A 13,961-nucleotide genomic window follows, 5' to 3' on the forward strand; every position below is an offset into this window, starting at 1 on the left:
GAGGGTATTTGGGCTTGGGAACCCTAGGATTCTCATCTTTTGTGGATTTTCTTAGTGTTTCTATTTAATCCGAGTTTGATTAAGTTTTAATCTTGATTGTCTAATGCTTGCTTGCCTTATTGATCTTTTGGTTATTTGGTTTGCATGATTTGTTACTTTGGTGAGAGAGAGGTCTCCATTAGGGTTAGAGCCTCAAGATTGAAGAGGGTTGAGAGGGTGAGTCATGAGATAGAGAGCATCCCCTTTCCCCTCCAATTGGTGTATTCTATCTCCGTTCCCTAAGCTCTATGCAACCATATTTGGTGTGAGGCGTGAGATTGAGAGATTTCTCCGCCGGGACCTTGTAGGGGATTAGGATCCTTCGCCGGGTATTAGGGTTGGATCAATCTTTAGGAATCAGATACACTTCTTGGAATCCCTAGAGTGCTTTGCAGTCATATGTGGTGTGAGGTGTTGACATTGAGCGATTTCTCCACCGGGACCTCGTAGGGGACTAGTATCGATGATCGGGAGGCCGGATCCGATTATATTTGGATTTCCACGACTTAACTTACTCTTCATAGAAACACTTTGCTTATCCAGTACCTAATACCTGAATCCTAGGGGGTGCATTTCCCGAATACCCCACTTTTATTGATTGAGATCTCCATCCATTTAACCCTTGCATATTCGTCTCCGGTATTCATTTCTTCGCACATTAGATCACCATACCTTTCCATTTATCATTAGGTTAGAAAGCAGAGAAAAAGTTAGTACTAGTAGCCCTGTTCCCTGTGGATTCGACTACCCACTCACCGGGGTAATTATTACTTTGACACCTATGCACTTGTGGTTTACACGCATATTCGGACGCGTGTCAGTGTGTCACTCACTTACAAGGGTTACCAACAAGAACTCTCAACCCTAATGTCACTCTAAGGGAGTATTCATACAATCAAGCATTTAAGATTGGAACTCAAATAAAACATCAATTAATTGAAAGCATGATAAAGAGGTTCAATAAAACGAATACATCTTAGGGTTCACAAATACCCAAGTACCCACTAGGGGGTTTAGCTCTCCATGGAGCTAATTACAATCAATGAAATCAAATGTAAAAGCAAAGAATCCATAAAAAACTCCCTCGATAGTCACGGTGATGGTCTTGTAGAGAGTCCTCTACTCGTCCAAGGGTCCCTTTGTCCGGCCTAGGATATACCTCACCGGATCGGTGTCGACGAAAGCTCTCCCAATAACCTTCTTCCAAACGGAGCGCAATGTCAGAGCGTAGAACCTCTCCAAATCCCTAGCCAATACCTCTCCAAGCCCTAGCCGCAACCCTCTCTCAAGTTGGGGAAAAGATGGAGAAAAGAATTATGAAATCAGGGCTGAAATCGGCCTTAAATAGGGTTGGAATCGGGAATCCACACGCCCATGTGGGCACCCCTGTGGATTTTTTGCACGGGCGTGTAGATTAGCTATTTTGCTCAGTTTCGGCTAGCTGTGAACAATACCTGCTATAGTGAAATGCTACACTATTTTGCTACAGTGCACTGCTATAGTACTAGCCCGAAACTCTTCCGAATCAATGCTTTCATCGAGGTAACGCAAACGGGCACATGTTTACGTCGTGAATCGCTTTGCTTCTTCAATATCGGACATGTTGGTAGAGATCTTGCTATACATGCACAAGCTGGAATGTTTGAATGTGACTGCCCTTGTGCCCCTCCAAATCGTTGTGCTATCTTGAATACGAGGAGGTTGGCACACATTCTCGCATTTCGAACCCGACTTATGTCTTCACGTTTGAACGTTCTCAAGATTTCCTCCAAATAATGCATTTACGATTCACATTGGCTTCTTTCTCTAATACTCGGCCTCACAACCCTATCTGCATGAAAGTAACATAAATACACACATATTAGCGTTAAACCCGAGAAAAGTAATGCTCATCATAAGGAAAGAGCACTTTGTATTCTTATTACACAAGCACTTATCAGACTGTCAGTCTTTATTTGTACAAAGAGCCTTAACACTTCTATCCTTATAATTCTCAACCTCTACAAAGCATTTGAAATAATCAAAAGCTTTGGAAAGGTGAGACAACATAAACAATGAGTAATATTGTGAGAAGTCATTTGTGAATATAATGAAATAAGTATGCTATTGCTTCTCTTATCATTCAAAGGTCTACAAATATCAGAGTGAATTAACTCTAGAGAACGAGAAACCTTCTTAGCCTTACCAAAAGTCTTTTTGTTGGCTTCTCCAAAGAGACAAGGCTCTTATGTAGAAAGATTCATGATGGACTCCTGATGAGTGTGTAAATTATGCAAATATATAAACATGCAAGTATGCAATTAATACTACAATTGGTCCATAATATTGCAAGTGTATGGGTCGTGAAGTAATACCTCGTGGGTGAACACGGGGGTCGTATACCCCAGAAACTGCCAGAGGGTCCTATTACTTCTTTTTCACTTAAGTAGTAGCCTAATATTTACGCTCTTTCTTTAGTTTATGTATATAACACTATTGAATAATACAATTGGAGACGTCGTTAAGTACACTTGGAAGGAGTTGGGAATCTGTATGATGGTTATCTTGATTATTAATTATGATAGGCGTTAAGTGTCAATTGTGTTCTAGAATTGAACCGGGGAAATTCAAAGGCCTACTAAAATACTTGGTGACTAGGTCTAAATCACTAGGAACTTAAGACAGAATCTCTTCTACCCCACCCTCCTATGTTTGCCTTAAGTGCGGGAATCATACGAGAAGAGATTAATCAAACCCTATACCTAAGGGACAATCAATCCTTAATCCGGAAATCTAGCTATGCCTAACCTCTTAGAATACGCATAGATCTATCATGGAATGGGCGTCATCAACATGGCGACATAACCTCCTCATCCACAATAATAAGTAATAATCAATTAAGAGTATGAAATGATTAAGAAGACTAGAATGATATATATATATATATATTAATCAATTAAGAATTATAAATAATAACCGAGGGACCTAGACATACAATTCCCCTTGAATTAGGTTCTTATGGATCATAAAAAACAGTGTATCAAAGTACAAGAGAGCCACAACACCAATAAAGAATAAATAAGCATTCAATGTATTCCTAAACTAACTACCTCTAATAGTTCTCCGAAGGTTGGAGATTAGAAGATCCAAAGCTTGTCCGGATAATGCTTGTCACTCGCGGCCCTCTGATGACAATCCTTGAAGATTCCTGTAACGCACGATCTTCGCTGATGATGCTCATTGATGTACTCTTGAGAAATCCGCTGGAATATGGAAGAAACCCCATCTCCCACCGCTCAAATCTCCAGAAATCTTGTCGCCCTACTTTATTCGATAAAACAGTCTCCCGATTTTAGAGAAACCTAGGATATTTATAATATCAGGTCCGCCATGGCCTCACCATGGGCATTGTGACGCTTGTGGTGAGTAAGTTGTTGCTTGGGCTCCAAGTCACGTCTTAGCACGGTCTTTGGGAGTTATGTGTTTTGACAACGGTTGTGGCTTTTATGTTGCTTCTGGTGGTTCCATGCTGCCACGGCTTGATCACGGTAGTGGTAAGTATAGACAATGGGCGTGGTGAATAAAATAATGAAATTTCATATTATTTTGGTGCTAAACATGTGAAACTCCATGCTAAATGCAGTGTAAATGATATAGAAAATATGATTAGTTTAGTACTTATCAATTCACTTTGATGAAAGATCCTAATAGCCCTTATTTAGCCAATCTGGAAATTCTATTATGTCTAATGTGTCCCAATCTAGTATTCCATTTAATAAATTCAAATTCAACATCATCAGAAGAATATACAATATTAGCAAGATATTTTTGTGATTCAAACATGCATTCTAAATCTATCATAAATAAACTATTACAAAAGTGTTAGTGACCATACAAGGTTCTATCAAGATAAATGGACACAACATTTTTGTTGACAAGAAAAGAAAAATCTAAGTCTACTAGTACTGAAACGGAAAGTAGATTACATCAAACAATGGGTACATGAAGCACATTATGTAAAAGCAATTTGCACTCACTATGGAAAATAAGTTGATAGGTTCCTACACCTAGGACTCTTTCTTCAGCTCCATTCCCCATTGTCACATATATTTACTCATGGTAAATGATGGTAATCTACAAAGGCTGCATAACTACAAGTCAAGCTTTTTGTTGCTCCTATATCTACAATCCAATCATTGAGAGAGTGAGTGGAAAACACATGCAAGTAAACAAAAACTCATATAAAAGAAGGAAAGTAAGGGAAAACCTCAAGGGGCCTTGTACACTCTTTATCACAATGTCCTTTCTTTCTGTAATCAAAGCATATGACTTTAGATTTATCTTTCTTCCACTTGTGTAAGCCTTTATAGCTAGAATGATGAGGTAAATATGTTTTCCATATAATTTTATTTTTAATCTTGATATTATTTATAATTTTATTATATACTTATAATTTTATTTATTGATGAAGGAGGAGCTATCATGTTAAGATGCTAGTGGTAGTAGATTCTCAATCTAAATGATTTGAAGAATGAACAAAAAATTAATTGAAATATGAAATTTTTATACTAGTTTTTCATTATGAATTTCATTAATGGATTTGTATTTTTAATTTATTTTCAAACTTTGTCATTTGTATTAATTAACTTGTTTAATCATACATTATATTATGGTTTATTATGAGAAATATTTTGTGAACATTATTTTATTTTATATACGATGTGTATGTTGTAGGAAAAAAATCTGGCAGAATGGGGATTCCCCGACCCCACATGAATCCCAACAGGGGAGTGAGTGGGGGGAATTTCTCCCGGTTAGAGTGGGGAATCCCTGCCTTGTGGGAAGCGAAGACAGATCCCCCATTCCCTGCCCCACCCTACCCCACTTACTTCCCTCTAGACATGGTCTGGTCGATGATGGTGTAGGCTAACATCCAAATTAGGTTTTGGGAAATGCACTTATAACTGTTGCCCTCATCCTTAATAGTGTGCCCACCAAATCTGCCTTAGTTATTCCATATGAGTTATGAAATGGTAACAAGCTTGCTTTAGAAGGCTTAAGGTCATAGGGATCCGCTGGTTATGCACCATTCTTCTTACAAATATGGGAAGTTGGCCTTAGAGATAATAAATGCATGTTTATTAGATATAGTGAACATTCTAAGGGCTATATAATATATAGTGAGCATCATGATGGAGGAGTCACTGAGGTTGAGTCTCTTGATGTGGATTTCTAGAGGATGATTTCCCTAGTATTGGTGAAATCAAATAGAGTCTTGAGCTCTATAAGATAAAAAAATGTTAAAATAGTAAATTATAAACGAATTTCAATTCATAATCCACTTCAATAATTATTGAGATCAATTGTAGTGCACAAGATGAATCTCATGATTTAGAATTGCATGGATTGATGTGAATTATGAATATATAAACATGCGAATATGCAAAAAAATATTACAATTGGTCCGTGAATACCACAAGTGCACGGGTCATCAAGTAATACCTCTAGGTGAGTACAAGGGTCGTATTTCTTTAGGAATGGCGAGATGCTCCTATTACTTATTTTTCACTTAATCAATAGTCTAACGTTTGCGTTCTTTCTTTAATCAACTTCCACAACATTATTACACAATACAATTGGAGAATCGTTAAGCACACTTAGAAGAAGTTGGGAGGTTGTATGATAGTTATCTAGATTATTAATTATGATAGGTGTGAAGCATGAAAATCATATTCTAGAATTGGCCCAGGGGAATTCGAAGGCCTACTAGCTCCAATCTCTTGGCGACTAAGTATAAATCACTAAGAACTTAAGATGGAATCTCTTCCTACCCCAGCTTCCTATGTTTGCCTTAAGTATGGGAATTCCACAAGAAGGGACAAACCAAGGCCTAAGCCTAAAGGCCAATCAATCCCTAATCTAGAACCTAGCTATGCCTATTTTTTTTACCGCATGCATAAATCTATCATGGCATGTGTGTTATTAATATGGGGACATATATTCCTTATCCACATTAATAAGAATATCAATCAATTAAGACATGGGAAAAATTTCTTGGTTGGGTACTAACTTTTGGTTAAATCTCACTTTGAGCACTAACCTTCAATTCAAACCAAAGTGAGCACTAAGTTTCTATTCTCTTTCATTGACTGAGCACTTGGCCCTTTCCGACGAGAAACTTATGACGTGCCCACCAGATTGCTTATATGGATTCCTATTTTTCATGTAAGAGGCTATCGTGGAGCCTTGCATGTCAGCGACTTACCCACATCGGCTGCCATATAGGCATCATCTTCATCATCAAAGCTAGGATTAAATTTAGCCTACTTTTTTACCGTGCTTACCATGAGCGTGAGATAGCTAGTAGTAGTGCTTCATGTTCGGTGATGTCCGCTAAGTGAGCGTGCAATGTCCGACGAGCTTTTAAGTAACAGTAGAGGCCACAATTCCTGCTATTACTACAAGAAGTCACAATTTCTAGCAAGAAATTATGACGTGCTCTAGTTTTTCTACTGCTTTTGGTGTTGAAGTCACTACAAGAGGTCTTCCACTTTAAACAACAAATGAGAAGCTGCAACAAAAGCATCAGGGCATAAATTGGAAAGTTCACAATTTCTCCATATATCATCAGTTAATTCGCAAGCAACAGAAGCAGTCACTGCTTTGTTTGGGTTAATTCATGCATTATTTCTTTGTGATAAAAGTTCACAATTCCTGCAAAAAGTATGAAAGTCCACTCATGCATTAAAATCCACTCAATTCACCCCCAATCAAATACAATCAAATCATATTACACTATACAAATTTTCTATTTGAAAATACATTTCATTAACACCAAAAAGTATGAAGTACACTCAACAGAACATACAAGTTACTATTGTCCCCACATATTTGCCAAAAAAAAAAAAGTTACTGTTGTCCCCACAGGACATACAATTATGAAGCAACATTGCCCAAAAAAACTACAGCCTTCATATTTGCGCCAAACTAGAACCACATAACATACAAGTTACTGTTGTCCCCACAGTTCCAAAAAACACAGAACATACAAGTATGCATTTACACTATGTAGTTTACTGAAAAAAAAAAAAAATTAAAACATCCCATCAGGACCTTCCCACACTAGGTGGTTTCCATATTCTCCTTCTTTTCCCAATAGTTCCCTTTTTCTCTTTGGCCTTCAAAGTGTTGTCCATTATTCGAGACCTCAATATAGATCCTATACCCAATTTCTTCTTCCCCACTCCAGTTTGCAGTTGTTTTTTCCCCTCCACTTGTTTGACTTGCTGCCATACCTTGGTCAAAGTTGTTTGTCACCTGAAAGCCAGGACGAACACAAATTTAGAAATTGTAGTGGGGTTTATATTGTGAACAAATTTATATTCACCTATGATAAATCATCCTAGAGGGCCCTCCGCTCAGTTGGTTCATATTCTTCTTGGCCTGCATCTTCTTCTTCATGCCCTTCATTACCATGTCCTCCACTTATCCCAGAAGCCCTTGCACTCAATAGATCAACCTTGCATTATGGTTTGAAAAAAAAAATTTATATTACATCATAAAAATCATAAACCCACTATTACGAGATAAAAACATGTTGGTAATGTTCTTGTAAAACTTGAGGGTTAACAACACCTGCCTCTTTTCTTATAAGCATTGGTTTCTTCCCCCTGTTTTTGTGGATAGGCTCTGGTGGGTGTATAGGTTGTTGGTCATTCCTAGGCCAGCAGTCCTTGACTTGTGTAGGGTATAGTATATGCTTGTGTGTCTTCAGAAAGGTGGACATCCTATAACACTCATCTACATGATTCTTAAGGTTCTTGATTTGAAAAATTGGCTGAAATAGCACGGCAACATGGCACCCTAGTGAGATGTCATTTTCGGTATGCGCATGTTTTGGCAGTCATTTCTACTATGAATTGGCCACCAGGTTCTTTACTTAGTATTGGCTACCACCTGACTATATTGATCTGCATATCCAACTTAATGTTTTTGCTTTCTCTAATTTTTTTATGATCTTTAGACAGAGCATTGTTTGACATTTTGCCATAGCATTTCTCCTTTTTTGAATCCTTATCATCAATCTTGTTCTAACTGCTTCATTTAAACTGATTACCCCTTTGTTTCTAGCTTCTAGGATGGCACTGTTGAAACATTCACTTAAATTATTCAACAACATGTCACATCTGAACTGAGGTTTGAAGTGTGACCTAATACAATGATGAGGGTTTATGTTTTTAATGTATTCACAGGCTTTAGGGGACATTACACTAAGGGTCTCTAATTCCTTGTTGAAGGCAGGAACATAGGAAGCCATAGCACACTTCCGCATTTGATCTTTAAGTGTCTTGCCCCTGAAATTTGTTCTAAAGTTGATGTGTATATGTCTAACACAAAATCTATGCTCACTATTGGAAATAGATCCTCTATAGCATGTACTAAGCCATATGGTTCAGTAGTAAGGTTTTCACACATACACAAAAGAAATAAAAAAATACAAGGACAAAAACAACACTACATTAGCAATGCACCAGCAATTAAATCATTAAAAAGCCCATATAAAGTAAACATACATTCTACCAGTCAGTTATGAAAGCCCAATTGTGGCTGTTATTAATCTCCAGATCTTGTGCCAGCAGCTCCAAGAACCAGGTCCATTTCTCTCTGTTCTTCCTTTCTACCCTGGGCCATGCTATGGGATAGATGCAATCATTTGCATCTATTCCCATAGAAAAGAGAAGCTGGCCTCCATAGAATCCTTTGAGGAAGCAACCATCCTTCAATGGAGCCAAATACACATACATACCTAAAAATATGGTTATATTGCACTTGAACTTGACAGTTGATCTTGGGTGTGGTCTTAGCAGCTCAAGACTATAGTCATGCAACCTTCTTATTTGATCATTCTCATCACCATCTATCAAGCTATATTAAGTAGGAAAGGAGATAACAGTAAGTTGTATATATAAAATTTAACATCTATCAAGCTGTATGAATTATTGTAACAAGAATTTTACCTTTTTGGAATACCCTTTGCTCTCCGAGCCTTGAGGATACTAATTTCAACCTCCTCATTGGTGCTAACTACTTAAATAATCCTAGAAATAGACCAGTTGGGATTTGCCCTAAATTGTTCCAAATACTTACAATCTATTGGGCATTCACATGCCTTATCCTATGCTGTCTAGCACATTAATGGGTGAGAATTCCTGACTTGATTTGAAATGTCTTCTTTTCCTTAATCATGGAAGCAACCCACAAATAAAAAGGACATCCCTTCTTGCATATTGCCTTGCACTTTTTGCTGTTGCTTGGTTTCAAATTCATTTTCACCCAGTGTTTTATACCATAATTCCTCACAACCTCTCTGAACTGCTTGAAGTCTCTAAACTTCATACTAGCTTTAAACTATGGGTCTTTCATATCAAACTCCTTAACGAACTTTGTATATTTAGGTCTACTTATGCCATAACTTCCTCATTTATTGAAGAACAGGAATACAGTTCTTCTAAAGCCCCATACTCTCATAGCCATCCCCATCTCTTGTAGGCCATTCTACAATATTGTCCACTGTTCCAGCACCCAGCCTAGTACTAATGCACGTCACCACTAACCTCATCTATATCATCCTCACCACTAAGACTACAATTTGAGTCATATAGATCACTATCAAGTTCAATATCTACATTGTTATGATTATGCCCTTGATCCTGATCCATATTTTGATCTTGATTCTATTCTTGGTCCTGGTCCCTAACAATGACATTCACCTCACCATGCAATACAACACTTTGGGTCATTTCTAAAGCATCTGCATCAGTTTTAATCTTTCTCCTCCTTATATTATCACTCAGATAATCCATCCAGGATAAACTACAACCATATACATCTAAATTTAGTTCTTATGCCATGGCTTTTATTTCTAACAAAGGCATCTTGTCATGGTAACAAAAATCAACATATCCTGCTAACTTTGGTGGAGATATGATCACTTTATTGTGTATTATGTAGAAGAACACTAGTGTAAAGTAGTCTGAGTTGGGTGCTAGGATTAAAATGGCCAAATAGGTATTACTTATCTTAATTGATGATTTAAAAACACATTTTTACAATATATAAAAAGAATAATAAAATGAAAGAAACATCAACAACAAAAAAATGCAATTAATCAATCATTATAGCATAATGCTAACCACAGTTTCATGGTTCTATTTACTCATTAATTTCATCATAGAATGGTTATATTTCTAGTTGGCTCTAAGAAATTATGATGATTATTATCATTACATCATGGTTTGAAATCAAAAGTTGGTCAAAAATTACTATCATTACCAGTTTATGTGTGATATATATGTATCATCAATCAAATTATCATCTCTAAGTCCGTCAAGGATTAATAAACATATCAAAGGCAATGCATTAGATAGAATGACACTAAAATCTTGGTAAAGACTTTCAATTCTGCTCAGAATCACAAATAAACACAAAATCAAGAAAAAAATAGAACTTCATTTTCAAACTCATCTAACATAGATACAAGAAATAAATTACAAGAAATTGAATAATAATCATCACTAACACATGCGCTAACAACTTATCTATTTAGTTCTTTCACAAATAGATTTAATGTTATATATAAAAATATTTGGTCGCCAGAGACATTGAAAGTTAATGCATTACAAAAGTAACACCAAACTCTCAACTCAACAGTTCTGCTCACAATCACAATAAATCATACCAATCCTGGCACAACTAATTATAAAACAGAGGGAAAAAACTTAAATTCAGCAATAGCCATGATCAACTCAAGAGTTCATAAAACAGTGATACCAAACTCTATTCATAGCACAAGAAAGGAAACAAAAAGAAACTTAGCATTTGATTACATAGAGAATAAGTCTCAAGAAATTAAATAATAATCATGATAAACTCAATACTTTATAGAAAATGCACTCGTCTAGTTAAACAATAAAAATTCTAGGGTTTTACATAGACAAGATGTCAGAAATTTTGCTAAATTCACAGAAATGCACATCGATTTGAAACCAATAACCATTTAAACCCTAACATCAACAATAATTCCATTCATCCAAATCTATAACATTAAATTCAACTTACGATAAACTGGTAGTTCCAACTCCGGTAGCCATATGGCCCAGTCGATCACTATGATGCTTCTCCTTTGGCTTCACTGCTCACCAAAGCTTCCTCTTCATTCTGATAGACTTCCAGCACAATCTCTACATCTCTCATTGCTGAAATTGCCATACCTTTTTCTTGCCTTCACATAGATACCATAAACAATGCACAGTTGCCACTGATTTTACCTTGGCCACCACTATAAAAAACTAGTATCAAAAGGTTAAAATGATTTAAAGTTAAGTGCTCACTTGGAAGATGCCTAAGTGGTAGCTGACGTGGGTCCTTTCTCACTAATGTGGATAAGTCATTGATGTGGAAGGCTCCACGATAGCCTCTTACGTGGAAAATAGGAGTCCATACAAGCAATTCGATGCCACACCATAAGTTTCTCGTAGGGAAGGACCAAGTGCTCAGTTAGTGAAAGAGAATAGAAACTTAGTGCTCACTTTGGTACGAATTGAAGGTTAGTGCTCAAAATGAGATTTGACCAAAAGTTATTACTCAACCAAGAAATTTACCTAAGAACATGCAATAAATCACATAAACTAGAAAGATTTATTGAAATAAATCAATCAAGATTCATAAATAATAATCGAGGGACCTAGGCATATAATTCCCATCGAATTAGGTTCTTATGGATCATAAAATAATCAATTAAAGCAAGAGAGAGCCATTAGATAAGCGTTCAAAGAATTCTTAAACTAACTCCCTCCTATATGTTTTCGAAGGTTGAGGGTGAGAGGCAATATTGACTAGATGACAACTATTACACGCATCCTCCTCTAACAATGATCGTTGACTTCCCTTGGAGAAACTTGCTTGAATCTGCTGAAATATGCTTGAAAGTCATCTCAAGCCACTCAGATCTCCAGAACTCCAGCCACCCTACCTTATTCGGCAAAAGAGTCTCCCTGAATTTAGAGAAAACTAGGGTATTTATAAGACTGAGTTTGCCACAGCCTCACCATGGCCGTTGTGATGCCCGTGCTGAGTAAATTATTACTTGGGCTCCAAGTTGCGTCTTGACACGGCTCTCTGTGCATTATGCGGTGAGATAACAATCATGATCTGCCCTCACAACGGCTATTGTGAGGCCGAGGCCGTTGTGACTTCTTTGTTGTTCTAGTGGATCCATGCTTCCACTACTTGATAACAGCAGTGGTAAAAATAGACAACAATAGTGGTAAATGTAGACAATGACTGTGGTAAGTTGTCACCACAGCCGTTGTGAGCCGTGGTGAAGCTTTGATTCAGCAACTTAGCTCACTTTGCTTCAAAATGCCCTCGAAATCACTTTTTTCCCTAAAATAGAAATAAAGGCTTTGGTGAATAAAAGAATGAAATTTCGTACTAATTTGGTGCTAAACTTGTCAAACTCCATGCTAAATGCAGTGTAAATTATATATAAAGTCATGAACTTTTTAGCACTTATCAAATATCCCCACACTTAAACATTTGGTTGTCTTCAAGCAAATAGAAAAGATAAAAATAGAAGACATGATAAGTGCTTCACCTCAGGCAACTAGAGATGGAGTTTCAGTAGTACAAGGGAACAATCAAATGCCAGGTAACATGGATATGCTTCTACAAAGAGGAGTCTACTCTATGGCAAAAAATACTTTCTGACAACGCCCCTTGCGTATGTCCCTCAAGTGCACGGGTTTGTCGAAGTAATAAAATCCCAGGTGAGTGGGTATCGTATCCATAGGCAATAGGGAGTAAAAAATACTTAAGTTGTTTCTTAACTAAGAGAAATATAAATAATGATTTGTGTGGTAAGATGTAATGCAAACAAAAGTAAAAGAGACAAGAGAGAGAGCACAAGTAAAGGAGAGGTAAGGCAATCGATATAAATGAGGTACTCGGATATTGATCCGCCTAGGACAATCATTTCAAGTGAAAAGACCCTCTATTATGCTTCCTAACTAATGCATTAATGAGTCATGGAGATCCTTTAATACATGGTCCCAAATCTAAGGTCAACAATGTCTAACCTTATACATGTCCCGGAGGAGAAATTGAACAATCTCTCAACCTCACATTCGTATAGAATTGCAATGAGTTCTACAGATTCCAAGTGATAAATTCTGTTCCTATATGTAGACCTAACCCTTTGGTCCAGGCGGAAGGTCCCTAGCCATAATTAAGCCCTAGATGCTAAAATCACTTCAACGTTTCACTCCATTGCACTCGCAACTAAACCCCAGCGGAAGGTCATCCCTTAGCCCATTCACTCTATTATGATCGCAAAGAACTCGAGGAATTGGAGGTAGAATAAATCACATCAGAAGGGAAAGGGGACGCTCTGCTATCTCTCGACACACCCTATCAACCCTCTCCAATCTAGTTTTGTCTAACTCTCGTGGTGTGTCACTCACTCACAAGGGTTACCAATAAGAACTCTCAACCCTAGTGTCACTCTAAGGGAGTATTCATACAATCAATGCATTCAAGATTGGAACTCAATAAAAACATTAATTAATGAAAACATAATAACAAGGTTCAATGAAATGAATACATCCTAGGGTTCACAATCCAAGTACCCACTAGGGGGTTTAGCTTTCCATGGAGCTAATTACAATCAATGAAATCGAATGTAAAAGCAATGAATCCATAGAAAACCCCTTGATAGTCATGACGATGGTCTTGTGGAGAGTCCTCTACTCGTCCAAAGGTCCGTCTGTCGGGTCTAGGATATAACTCGCCGGATCGGTGCCGATGAAAGCTTTCCCACTAACCATCTTCCAAATAGAGCTCGATGTTAGAGCCATAGAACCTCTCCCAATCCCTAGCCAATACTT

Source organism: Dioscorea cayenensis, chromosome 15 (assembly GCF_009730915.1).
Source record: "Dioscorea cayenensis subsp. rotundata cultivar TDr96_F1 chromosome 15, TDr96_F1_v2_PseudoChromosome.rev07_lg8_w22 25.fasta, whole genome shotgun sequence".
Lineage (NCBI taxonomy): Eukaryota > Viridiplantae > Streptophyta > Magnoliopsida > Dioscoreales > Dioscoreaceae > Dioscorea > Dioscorea cayenensis.